The 13,853-nt window shown below is 52.4% G+C and overlaps 1 protein-coding gene across 1 annotated transcript in view; it reads left to right on the top strand.

Moving 5' to 3' along the window:
• The first annotated feature begins 799 nt into the window (after positions 1 to 799).
• The window catches only part of UBAP1 (ubiquitin associated protein 1), a 45,074-nt gene continuing 32,020 nt past the window's right edge, over positions 800 to 13,853 (top strand). Inside the window, exon 1 of the mRNA XM_088442398.1 lies at positions 800 to 946. The gene's annotated coding sequence lies outside the window, so the exon portion shown is untranslated. The remainder of the gene's footprint in view (positions 947 to 13,853) is intronic.

Genomic DNA, 13,853 nt, shown 5'->3' with positions numbered 1-13,853 from the left:
CCATGTGTCACCCTCCCACAATCTCCAGTCACTGTGTGTAGCTCCATGTGTCACCCTCCCAGCATCTCCACTCACCGTGTGTAGCTCCATGTGTCACCCTCCCATCATCTCCAGTCACTGTGTGTAGCTCCATGTGTCACCCTCCCAGCATCTCCAGTCACCGTGTGTAGCTCCATGTGTCCACCTCCCAGCATCTCCAGTCACCGTGTGTAGCTCCATGTGTCCCCCTCCCAGCATCTCCACTCACTGTGTGTAGCTCCATGTGTCACCCTTCCAGCATCTCCAGTCACCGTGTGTAGCTCCATCTGTCACCCTCCCGGCATCTCCAGTCACTGTGTGTAGCTCCATGTGTCCCCCTCCCAGCATCTCCAGTCACTGTGTGTAGCTCCATGTGTCACCACCCAGCATCTCCAGTCACCGTGTGTACCTCCATGTGTCACCCTCCCAGAATCCCGTCACTGTGTGTAGCTCCAGGTGTCACCCTCCCACAATCTCCAGTCACTGTGTGTAGCTCCATGTGTCACCCTCCCAGCATTTCCAGTCATTGTGTGTAGCTCCATGTGACACCCTCCCAGCATCTCCAGTCACCGTGTGTAGCTCCATGTGTCACCCTCCCACAATCTCCAGTCACTGTGTGTAGCTCCATGTGTCACCCTCCCAGCATCTCCACTCACCGTGTGTAGCTCCATGTGTCACCCCCCCATCATCTCCAGTCACTGTGTGTAGCTCCATGTGTCACCCTCCCGGCATCTCCAGTCACCGTGTGTAGCTCCATGTGTCACCCTCCCATCATCTCCAGTCACTGTGTGTAGCTCCATGTGTCACGTGTGCTGGGCGTGGTGACGTCACGCGCTGTCAGGCGGAGGAAGGAGGAAGTGTCACAAGATGGCGGCTGGCACCGGTGATCGGGCTGTGTAGGATCGGGGCGGACTCGGTGCGTCAGCGGGTGAGTGTACAGGGGGCTCAGCTCGTCTGTGTCTCCGGGACCTGGCGGGGGAGGACGCTGTGACTGTGTCCGGGCGCTGGCGGGGACTGTCTATGGCCACTGCGTAGGTGACAAGGCGGGGGATAGACGGAGAGGGTGTTATGGGGGGACTGCGGGGGATAGACGGAGAGGGTGTTATAGGGGAGTGCGGGGGATAGACGGAGAGGGTGTTATAGAGGGACTGCGGGGGATAGACGGAGAGGGTGTTATAGGGGGACTGCGGGGGATAGACGGAGAGGGTGTTATAGGGGGATAGACGGAGAGGGTGTTATAGGGGGACTGCGGGGATAGACGGAGAGGGTGTTATAGGGGGACTGCGGGGGATAGACGGAGAGGGTGTTATAGGGGGACTGCGGGGGATAGACGGAGAGGGTGTTATAGGGGGACTGCAGGGGATAGACGGAGAGGGTGTTATTGGGGACTGCAGGGGATAGACGGAGAGGGTGTTATAGGGGGACTGCGGGGGATAGACGGAGAGGGTGTTATAGGGGGATAGACGGAGAGGGTGTTATAGGGGAGTGCGGGGGATAGACGGAGAGGGTGTTATAGGGGGACTGCGGGGGATAGACGGAGAGGGTGTTATAGGGGACTGCGGGGGATAGACGGAGAGGGTGTTATAGAGGGACTGCGGGGGATAGACGGAGAGGGTGTTATAGGGGGACTGCGGGGATAGACGGAGAGGGTGTTATAGGGGGACTGCGGGGGATAGACGGAGAGGGTGTTATAGGGGACTGCGGGGGATAGACGGAGAGGGTGTTATAGAGGGACTGCGGGGGATAGACGGAGAGGGTGTTATAGGGGGACTGCAGGGGATAGACGGAGAGGGTGTTATGGGGGGACTGCGGGGATAGACGGAGAGGGTGTTATTGGGGACTGCAGGGGATAGACGGAGAGGGTGTTATAGGGGGACTGCGGGGGATAGACGGAGAGGGTGTTATAGGGGGATAGACGGAGAGGGTGTTATAGGGGGACTGCGGGGATAGACGGAGAGGGTGTTATAGGGGGACTGCGGGGATAGACGGAGAGGGTGTTATAGGGGGACTGCGGGGGATAGACGGAGAGGGTGTTATAGGGGACTGCTGGGGATAGACGGAGAGGGTGTTATAGGGGAGTGCGGGGGATAGACGGAGAGGGTGTTATAGGGGGACTGCAGGGGATAGACGGAGAGGGTGTTATAGGGGACTGCGGGGGATAGACGGAGAGGGTGTTATAGGGGAGTGCGGGGGATAGACGGAGAGGGTGTTATAGGGGGACTGCGGGGGATAGACGGAGAGGGTGTTATTGGGGACTGCAGGGGATAGACGGAGAGGGTGTTATAGGGGGACTGCGGGGGATAGACGGAGAGGGTGTTATAGGGGGATAGACGGAGAGGGTGTTATAGGGGGACTGCGGGGATAGACGGAGAGGGTGTTATAGGGGGACTGCGGGGATAGACGGAGAGGGTGTTATAGGGGGACTGCGGGGGATAGACGGAGAGGGTGTTATAGGGGAGTGCGGGGGATAGACGGAGAGGGTGTTATAGGGGGACTGCGGGGGATAGACGGAGAGGGTGTTATAGGGGACTGCGGGGGATAGACGGAGAGGGTGTTATAGAGGGACTGCGGGGGATAGACGGAGAGGGTGTTATAGGGGGACTGCAGGGGATAGACGGAGAGGGTGTTATGGGGGGACTGCGGGGATAGACGGAGAGGGTGTTATTGGGGACTGCAGGGGATAGACGGAGAGGGTGTTATAGGGGGACTGCGGGGGATAGACGGAGAGGGTGTTATAGGGGGATAGACGGAGAGGGTGTTATAGGGGGACTGCGGGGATAGACGGAGAGGGTGTTATAGGGGGACTGCGGGGATAGACGGAGAGGGTGTTATAGGGGGACTGCGGGGATAGATGGAGAGGGTGTTATAGGGGGACTGCGGGGGATAGACGGAGAGGGTGTTATAGGGGGATAGACGGAGAGGGTGTTATAGGGGACTGCTGGGGATAGACGGAGAGGGTGTTATAGGGGAGTGCGGGGGATAGACGGAGAGGGTGTTATGGGGGGACTGCGGGGGATAGACGGAGAGGGTGTTATAGGGGAGTGCGGGGGATAGACGGAGAGGGTGTTATAGAGGGACTGCGGGGGATAGACGGAGAGGGTGTTATAGGGGGACTGCAGGGGATAGACGGAGAGGGTGTTATTGGGGACTGCAGGGGATAGACGGAGAGGGTGTTATAGGGGGACTGCGGGGGATAGACGGAGAGGGTGTTATAGGGGGATAGACGGAGAGGGTGTTATAGGGGGACTGCGGGGATAGACGGAGAGGGTGTTATAGGGGGACTGCGGGGATAGACGGAGAGGGTGTTATAGGGGGACTGCGGGGGATAGACGGAGAGGGTGTTATAGGGGAGTGCGGGGGATAGACGGAGAGGGTGTTATAGGGGGACTGCGGGGGATAGACGGAGAGGGTGTTATAGGGGACTGCGGGGGATAGACGGAGAGGGTGTTATAGAGGGACTGCGGGGGATAGACGGAGAGGGTGTTATAGGGGGACTGCAGGGGATAGACGGAGAGGGTGTTATGGGGGGACTGCGGGGATAGACGGAGAGGGTGTTATTGGGGACTGCAGGGGATAGACGGAGAGGGTGTTATAGGGGGACTGCGGGGGATAGACGGAGAGGGTGTTATAGGGGGATAGACGGAGAGGGTGTTATAGGGGGACTGCGGGGATAGACGGAGAGGGTGTTATAGGGGGACTGCGGGGATAGACGGAGAGGGTGTTATAGGGGGACTGCGGGGGATAGACGGAGAGGGTGTTATAGGGGGATAGACGGAGAGGGTGTTATAGGGGACTGCTGGGGATAGACGGAGAGGGTGTTATAGGGGAGTGCGGGGGATAGACGGAGAGGGTGTTATAGGGGGACTGCAGGGGATAGACGGAGAGGGTGTTATAGGGGACTGCGGGGGATAGACGGAGAGGGTGTTATAGGGGAGTGCGGGGGATAGACGGAGAGGGTGTTATAGGGGGACTGCGGGGGATAGACGGAGAGGGTGTTATAGGGGAGTGCGGGGGATAGACGGAGAGGGTGTTATAGGGGGACTGCGGGGGATAGACGGAGAGGGTGTTATAGGGGACTGCGTGGGATAGACGGAGAGGGTGTTATAGGGGACTGCGGGGGATAGACGGAGAGGGTGTTATAGGGGAGTGCGGGGGATAGACGGAGAGGGTGTTATAGGGGGACTGCGGGGGATAGACGGAGAGGGTGTTATAGGGGACTGCGGGGGATAGACGGAGAGGGTGTTATAGAGGGACTGCGGGGGATAGACGGAGAGGGTGTTATAGGGGGACTGCAGGGGATAGACGGAGAGGGTGTTATGGGGGGACTGCAGGGGATAGACAGAGAGGGTGTTATTGGGGACTGCAGGGGATAGACGGAGAGGGTGTTATAGGGGGACTGCGGGGGATAGACGGAGAGGGTGTTATAAGGGAGTGCGGGGGATAGACGGAGAGGGTGTTATAGGGGGACTGCAGGGGATAGACGGAGAGGGTGTTATAGGGGAGTGCGGGGGATAGACGGAGAGGGTGTTATAGGGGAGTGCGGGGGATAGACGGAGAGGGTGTTATAGGGGACTGCGGGGGATAGACGGAGAGGGTGTTATAGGGGACTGCGGGGGATAGACGGAGAGGGTGTTATAGGGGAGTGCGGGGGATAGACGGAGAGGGTGTTATAGGGGACTGCGGGGATAGACGGAGAGGGTGTTATAGGGGGACTGCGGGGGATAGACGGAGAGGGTGTTATAGGGGACTGCGGGGGATAGACGGAGAGGGTGTTATAGGGGACTGCGGGGGATAGACGGAGAGGGTGTTATAGGGGGACTGCGGGGGATAGACGGAGAGGGTGTTATAGGGGAGTGCGGGGGATAGACGGAGAGGGTGTTATAGGGGGACTGCGGGGATAGACGGAGAGGGTGTTATAGGGGGACTGCGGGGATAGACGGAGAGGGTGTTATAGGGGGACTGCGGGGGATAGACGGAGAGGGTGTTATAGGGGGATAGACGGAGAGGGTGTTATAGGGGGACTGCGGGGATAGACGGAGAGGGTGTTATAGGGGGACTGCGGGGATAGACGGAGAGGGTGTTATAGGGGGACTGCGGGGGATAGACGGAGAGGGTGTTATAGGGGGATAGACGGAGAGGGTGTTATAGGGGACTGCTGGGGATAGACGGAGAGGGTGTTATAGGGGAGTGCGGGGGATAGACGGAGAGGGTGTTATAGGGGGACTGCAGGGGATAGACGGAGAGGGTGTTATAGGGGACTGCGGGGGATAGACGGAGAGGGTGTTATAGGGGAGTGCGGGGGATAGACGGAGAGGGTGTTATAGGGGGACTGCGGGGGATAGACGGAGAGGGTGTTATAGGGGACTGCGGGGGATAGACGGAGAGGGTGTTATAGGGGGACTGCGGGGGATAGACGGAGAGGGTGTTATAGGGGACTGCGGGGGATAGACGGAGAGGGTGTTATAGGCGGACTGCGGGGGATAGACGGAGAGGGTGTTATAGGGGGACTGCGGGGGATAGACGGAGAGGGTGTTATAGGGGGACTGCGGGGGATAGACGGAGAGGGTGTTATAGGGGGACTGCGGGGGATAGACGGAGAGGGTGTTATGGGGGGACTTCGGGGGATAGACGGAGAGGGTGTTATGGGGGGACTGCGGGGGATAGACGGAGAGGGTGTTATAGGGGGACTGCGGGGGATAGACGGAGAGGGTGTTATAGGGGGACTGCGTGGGATAGACGGAGAGGGTGTTATAGGGGGACTGCGTGGGATAGACGGAGAGGGTGTTATAGGGGAGTGCGGGGGATAGACGGAGAGGGTGTTATAGGGGAGTGCGGGGGATAGACGGAGAGGGTGTTATAGGGGAGTGCGGGGGATAGACGGAGAGGGTGTTATAGGGGACTGCGGGGGATAGACGGAGAGGGTGTTATAGGGGGACTGCGGGGGATAGACGGAGAGGGTGTTATAGGGGAGTGCGGGGGATAGACGGAGAGGGTGTTATAGGGGAGTGCGGGGGATAGACGGAGAGGGTGTTATAGGGGAGTGCGTGGGATGGACGGAGAGGGTGTTATGGGGGGACTGCGGGGGATAGATGGAGAGGGTGTTATAGGGGGACTGCGGGGGAATGTGACGTGGTGATTTAGTTGGTGTCAGGGGGAAGAGTTTACATTGTAACTAAGGTGTCCGGGGGGAGACAGGATGTGATCACGGATAGGGGACACTGTTTTAAGCGCAGACATGAGATGGCGGGGTGTCAGCAAAGGCATTAGGCAGTTGTCAGCGCAGAGATGTGGGGGTGTCAGCGGAGGGATGAGATGGGGGGTGTCAGCAGGGAGATGAGGGGGTGTCGGCAGAGGCATGAGATGAGGGGGGGGTGTCAGCGGAGACAGGAGATGGGGGCTGTCAGTGGAGAGATGATGGGCTGTCAGTGGAGAGATGAGCTGGGGGCTGTCAGCGGAGAGATGAGCTGGGGGCTGTCAGCGGAGAGATGAGCTGGGGGCTGTCAGCGGAGAGATGAGCTGGGGGCTGTCAGCGGAGAGATGAGCTGGGGGCTGTCAGCGAAGACATGAGGGAGGGTGTCAGCGGAGACATGATATGAGGGGGGTGTTAGTGGAGAGATGAGGGGGGTGTCAGCAGGGAGATGAGGGGGTGTCAGCGGAGAGGAGAGTTGAAGGGGGTGTCAGTGGAGACATGAGGGGATCCGGTCAGCTGGGGGTGTAAGTGGAGAGATGAGTGGGTGTCGGTAGAGAGATGAGGGGGGATGTCAGTGGAAACATGACGGGAGCGGGTCAGTGGGGCGTCAGCGGAGACGTGGAGGGTGTAAGTGGAGCAATGAGGGGAAGGGGTCAGCGGAGAGATGGGGGGTGTCAGTAGAGAGATGAGGTTTCCTATGACAACAGCTGCTTATACGAGGGTGTCAAACATTTTCCGCACTCTGGCTGCAGAATTTATTTTGATCAACTTTCAGAAAAGACAAATACATTATTTTTCACTACACTTTGTACGTCTGGCAACAAGCTTTTGTGTTCCCTCATTAAAAAATGTTTTAGGCTGCGCTGCGAGCCACGAATGCACCGCTGTCATGGATTATTGCACAGGCAGAGCCATGGCTGGTTTGCAAATGATTTGTAACATAATCCACTGTCACTCGTCTATCCAGCAGAATCAGTTCACGTGCGCGCTCAATGTTCTCATCGGACGTGGATGGGCGTCCGGCTCCTTCTTCATGGCTGACACTTGTGTGACCTTTGAACTTCTCTATCCATTCATACACACTTCTTCACGACAAAACACTTTCTCTATACTGTGCACAAAGTCTTTGATAAATATCGACACCAGACGCACCCTCAGAGGATTCAGTATGATTGCGGCCGGCGGTTCAAATCCCGACAGCGGCATCCCGGCAACAGTGAAAATCCCGATCGTCCTACGGTAAGTATTTCATACCCTATTCTACCCCCTAACCCTCCCTTAGGGGTGCCTAACCCTAATGCACCCTCTAAGTGCCTAAACCTAACCTCCCCCTTCCCCGCCGCCTAATCCTAAATCCCCCAGGGGGATGCCTAACCCTCCCTTCCCCTAGCCTAACCCTAAACTCCTGGGGGGGTGCCTAACCCTATGTCCCCCCCAGGGAACCCTAACCCTTCCCCATACGTGGCTGTCCGCGCCTGGCTTACCTTCGATAGGTAAGCCGGGTGTCGGACTCCCGCCATAGGTAAAATGACAAGCGTCGGGATTTCGACACCTGTCATTTAACCCTTGCCGGGATTAGACAGTCAGGAAGCCGATGGTCGAGATTCCGCCCGTCGGTTTCCCGACTGCTTCCCCCCTCAGACCACAAAAAAGAAATCCCTGCACGCTGCCCTCCTTTCGTGCACATCACAAGTGGGGCAGCCATTTTTTCTTGCCCTGCAGTCACAAATGAACTGACTTAACACGTTCACACCTGCACAGCAGTGACTGGTGAGACAGCGACCTAGTACGGCAAGCGTCGATAAGACGTGCGGCCAAAAGAGGTTTTAGTATAACTGGAGTGCGGATAATTTTGACTCTCGTATATAACATTAGGAGCCCCGTTCTCATGATATAGGAACTGATTCCCTCCAATGGATCATTATCTCCACACTACACAGCCTGATGTTGGCCTAGAAATCTCAGCAGGTACGTATTACGTGACCGCTCAGCGTGACGTCCCCCTTGGTGTTTTAGTGATTATTAACAGGGCAGCATTTCCTGCTGACAATGTAATCACTGTGACAATGCTGGGGACATTGTGTGTTTTTTTTTTCCTATTCATTTTATTTGTTATCATGGATTTTTCCTAGAGGATATAGCACAGAGCAGTGTTCCCTTCTATGACCATTGCTGAAAAGCTGTAATGCGGCATTTAGGGCCAGCAGGAAAACAGCTTAAGTAAAAAATGTGCTTCGTTGAAGTCTGTTCTTTATCGAGCAGTTGTCACACGAGCTTAAAACCGCAACTGAATTACTGTTTGTGTCCTATGGGGGGGCTCATTTAATCAGCAGCGTAAAAGTGCGCCATTCCGTAACGGCACCTCGCTCTCCACCGGCCTTGCAGGTGTCCCCTTGCGCCCTATAGAGGTGCTCAGGGAAACTTGTGATGTCAGCACTGTTGTAAAGGGCCAATATGTGCGCAGCCAGGAGCACATCACATGGAATTGAATTCCCCCTATGTGTAGTTTTCCAGGCCGGAAAATCGCTCCTTTGCTAGCTGCCCCTCTACTGACCCTAGCTGTAGGTCTGGATCACTGCTCTTTATCGGTGGCTCTGTGTGTCCTCTCTGTGACATTAAATATTTAAACCCAAACTATTCATAATTAATGTTGTGTTACAGCGAGGCGGAGGACAATTGCTTTCAGCTCTGTGGTCCTTTTTGCCTTGTGTGGAAAAGTCCATCCTAAATTCTTTATAGAAATGACAAGTTACAGAACAGGCGGATGAGATTGTGATTTTTTTCTAGAAGAAGAAGAATACACTGGTCCTAAATCTGTGGTATCTCGGTCAGACGAGAGCTGGGATTGCCAGTGTGCTAGTGGCCTGCCCTGCCCTGGATAAGGATTATAGGCAGGCTTGGTGTACTGAATGAGCGTGCCAGATTTCATTACAGTCTGCCAGTGTGAGTGCATAGGGCCAGTATTTGTGCAGTCGTTGGTCATCCCTAGTGCAATGTATTATGGTGACATCATGTGATACGTATATTAAGTTAATACAAGCACAGACATTACTCTATGTTCTATCACAAAATCATTATTTATAATTTGCTGGCTAGAAAATAAAGATTTCCACTTATCTCACTCTGCATAACCTTCTATTTTCAGCTACGCATATCACTGTCATCTTTAATGTATAAAGTGCTGGCTACTACGCACAGTGAAATCTCCAGCGCTCTGCTGCGCACCGACAACCAAGCTGCTGTTTGAATTGATATGTAAAATGCAGAAGTCCTATTGGGCCGATACATTGGGGCATTGAGATCTAAGTTACTTGGCAGTATTACAGTAGCCTCCGAAATGGCGCTACTGGAACGTCACATGGTTCTGTCACATGATAATGGCGACTGTAGGTAAAGCTCATAAAATAACAGTGTAATTAGGCTCTTCGGCTAAATAAGGTCTATATCAGAACCAAAAGCATTTGTTACATAGGATATCACAGGCCACGGTGGTAGCTTGTACAGTTAGGAAATATATGTAATAAATATTACTAACGTGACCAAATGTTATATTGTTATTGTGAGTTATTAAGAAGATGCCACTAAACGGCGAGTTACAAAGCTCGGTCTGCATTCTGTAATATGTACTTTATATGTACATATTTTATTTGTTGCTGTAAACGTACAGGTACAAAGTCCCCTGTAAGAACTGTCACATGACTCGGTGTAGAGTCTCCGCAATGTTTACATTGTGATCACTGCAGGGAGCCGGATCATTCCTCCCATGATTCATCTGGAATCTCCCCGTGCTTTCTGGAATTACCGGATTATGTAAAAGCACCTTTTTTCCCTGTTAGTACAGATATGTCCTCATAACCCATCGTCTATACGCCATACGTCGCGAGACACCAGGCACCAATCAGCCGCTCCGAGAGGTAGTAGCGTGCCATATTTTTTCTACATTTTGTGTCTCATTCGCATCGCAGACGCAGCTAATCACCCCTTGCAGAGCACTGGAGACGCCGGGCTGCGGCTGTAACGGCACAGGAGTTGGTATTACACACGTATAAAGTCGCAGGTGAAGCACAACTGAACTGGGCATGAGAAAAAGCCGCGGCCGATGCATCTGCGGCGCTTCATACGCAGATTCAGACGCTGCCGCGGCCGATGCATCTGCGGCGCTTCATACGCAGATTCAGACGCTGCCGCAGACCAAACTGCTCAGTATAATCCAGTAAAGTAGTTTTTCTCTCCCAGTTGTTTTACCTATGGAAAAGGAGCACGAGGGGGCAGAGTCACTCGGGAACCAGGCATGTCGGGAGGGGTATTTGGTGTGATTTAAGTAACAATGTATGAGGCCACATTTGTCATTTTGTTTGTATCATTAGAAGTTAGAAAGTGATACTAGTTGCTAGAGTCTAGTTACTCGTGGAATAACCTGTTCTTGTGGTGTAATCTTTCCTAATTAGCCACACTTTACGTGTTGTGACAATTGTGTTATACAATGGACAATCCATATAGTGACCTATAGACAAGGCCATCAGACAGGAGCTTGTGTGTATATAGGTGATACAATGTATATCTACAGATAAGAGTTGCAGTATCTTGCACGAGAGGAGCATCACTGCACAGTGCCATAACAAACAAATAAGACTAACCTGGTACATAGACTGTGTGACTGCGCTATGCTCACTCTGTGACATCATCATCCAATCACAGACTAACCTGCTACATAGACTGTGTGACTGCGCTATGCTCACTCTAACATCACCATCCAATCACAGACTAACCTGCTACATAGACTGTGTGACTGCGCTATGCTCACTCTGTAACATCACCATCCAATCACAGACTAACCTGCTACATAGACTGTGTGACTGCGCTATGCTCACTCTGTAACATCATCATCCAATCACAGACTAACCTGCTACATAGACTGTGTGACTGCACTGCGCTCACTCTGTGACATCACCATCCAATCACACACTAACCTGCTACATAGACTGTGTGACTGCGCTGTGCTCACTCTGACATCACCATCCAATCACACACTAACCTGCTACATAGACTGTGTGACTGCACTGTGCTCACTCTGACATCACCATCCAATCACACACTAACCTGCTATATAGACTGTGTGACTGCACTGTGCTCACTCTGTGACATTATCATCCAATCATACACTAACCTGCTATATAGACTGTGTGACTGCACTGTGCTCACTCTGTGACATCACCATCCAATCACACACTAACCTGCTACATAGACTGTGTGACTGCACTGTGCTCACTCTGTGACACCACCATCCAATCACACACTAACCTGCTACATAGACTGTGGGACTGCACCGCGCTCACTATGTAACATCATCATCCAATCACACACTAACCTGCTACATAGACTGTGTGACTGCACTGTGCTCACTCTGACATCACCATCCAATCACACACTAACCTGCTACATAGACTGTGTGACTGCACTGTGCTCACTCTGACACCACCATCCAATCACAGACTAACCTGCTACATAGACTGTGTGACTGCACCGCGCTCACTATGTAACATCATCATCCAATCACACACTAACCTGCTACATAGACTGTGTGACTGCACTGTGCTCACTCTGACATCACCATCCAATCACACACTAACCTGCTACATAGACTGTGTGACTGCACTGTGCTCACTCTGTGACATCACTATCCAATCTCACACTAACCTGCTACATACGTTCACCTTTTAATAGCTCATCGATTTGAGAATATCCAAATTCATGACAACAGCTCTATACAGGGCAATTCTATTACCACAACCACATCTCTGGTATTTCCACCTTTATATACCTTCTCTCTGCCTGCATGCAGTGAAACCAATGTGCTGTATTATACATTGAAATCGTGATTTCTGCAGATTAATCATTCATAAACACAATGTGATCATTTTGTATCATCCACCATGGATAAGATAAGTGAATAATCGCACCACTAATACCGCGTCACATCTGCTTTTCTGCAACTTGATGTAACATAGGTTGCACAATGAGAGTACAATTGGGTGATCTAGTGCTGAGGAAGAAAGTAAAGACTGCTTCTGCTGCAGGCCAGGAAGCGGCAGGGCACACTGATGTTTACACCATAGCAGCGTGTCCCCGACAGGCTACGGTGCTGAGAGAGAGCATGGAGAAGAGGAATGTACCTGACCACTGACTAGATGTCAGCGGGGGATGTGTGATGTGGTTACAGCTTTCTGACACCAGTGGGAGATCAGCCCTGCACAGCAGACACTCCCTCCTTCCTGTCCTGGACATACGTTTCACCTGACAGCCTTCTCAGCAGGGAGCCAGGTCAGTGTCCACGATTGTCTGGTCTTAAATAGGCTGCAGTATGTGAAATACCCCTTCCATCACATGGGGGAGTGTCTGACGTGTGAGTGTCTGACGTGTTCATTGTCCAGTTAGTTGCCTAATTTGCATAGATTGTTAAGTGGATCTATTCCTCCTAACTCATTCAGGGGTGTGATTAAATGATTCACAGCTGATAACCGTTTTATACTCAAAGTTGATCTCATTCCTCTGGAAGAAAAACACACAGAGGAGGGGAGGAGAAGCCAAATTATTTGGGCAGTGTATCCTCCCTTTCTGCATGTAAAGACCCCCATACATCAGCAATTGATTGCAGCAATCGTGCAATTTGCAAATCTTTCCCTTTTTCAATCGATTGCACGATTGCTGCAATCAATTGCTGATGTATGGGGGCCTTAAAATGTCACAATTAATGTCATGGGCGAAACATTCAAGTGTCCATTATTACATCTTATTCAGCATCAGATAGGTTCCAAGATATTTCAAGAAGACCTTTATTATTTCTGATAAAAAAAACAAATTATATTCCTTTGTTACATCATTATCTTACGGTTCTTATAATTGGACATTTTACTTCTATGTGAATCACAACAAATTAGACCTATTATACAAATAGGAAAAGAATTGTGTTTAAAAGTGATCAATGTGCCCAAAGTGTACAGATTATGTGACACACCTGTTGGTGTATTTGGACATTTGAAATAATCTTGTATCTATCTGTGTATTAACAATAACTATATGTGTTTCTAAAAAGGAATAGTGCAAAAATGTCATAAAAGTCTACTGGGGGCACGTTTACAAGTCATGAAGTCTCTCCCATAGTAATGAGGAGCGGCGGACAGCAGCTATTACAGGGGGCTTACTACTGGGGGAACTATTACAGGGGGCTTACTACTACTGGGGGTACTATTACAGGGGGCTTACTACTGGGGGCACTATTACAGGGGGCTTACTACTGGGGGCACTATTACAGGGGGCTTACTACTGGGTGCACTATTACAGGGGGCTTACTACTACTGGGGGTACTATTACAGGGGGCTTACTACTGGGGGCACTATTACAGGGGGCTTACTACTGGGGGCACTATTACAGGGGGCTTACTACTGGGGGCACTATTACAGGGGGCTTACTACTGGGGGCACTATTACAGGGGGCTTACTACTGGGTGCACTATTACAGGGGGCTTACTACTACTGGGGGTACTATTACAGGGGGCTTACTACTGGGGGCACTATTACAGGGGGCTTACTACTGGGGGCACTATTACAGGGGGCTTACTACTACTAGGTTCCCTGTTACAGGGGGC

This window comes from Taudactylus pleione, unplaced genomic scaffold (genome assembly GCF_031769625.1).
Source record: "Taudactylus pleione unplaced genomic scaffold, aTauple2 ptg000311l, whole genome shotgun sequence".
NCBI classification, from domain to species: domain Eukaryota; kingdom Metazoa; phylum Chordata; class Amphibia; order Anura; family Myobatrachidae; genus Taudactylus; species Taudactylus pleione.
This window is presented reverse-complemented; position numbering and strand designations above follow the sequence as displayed.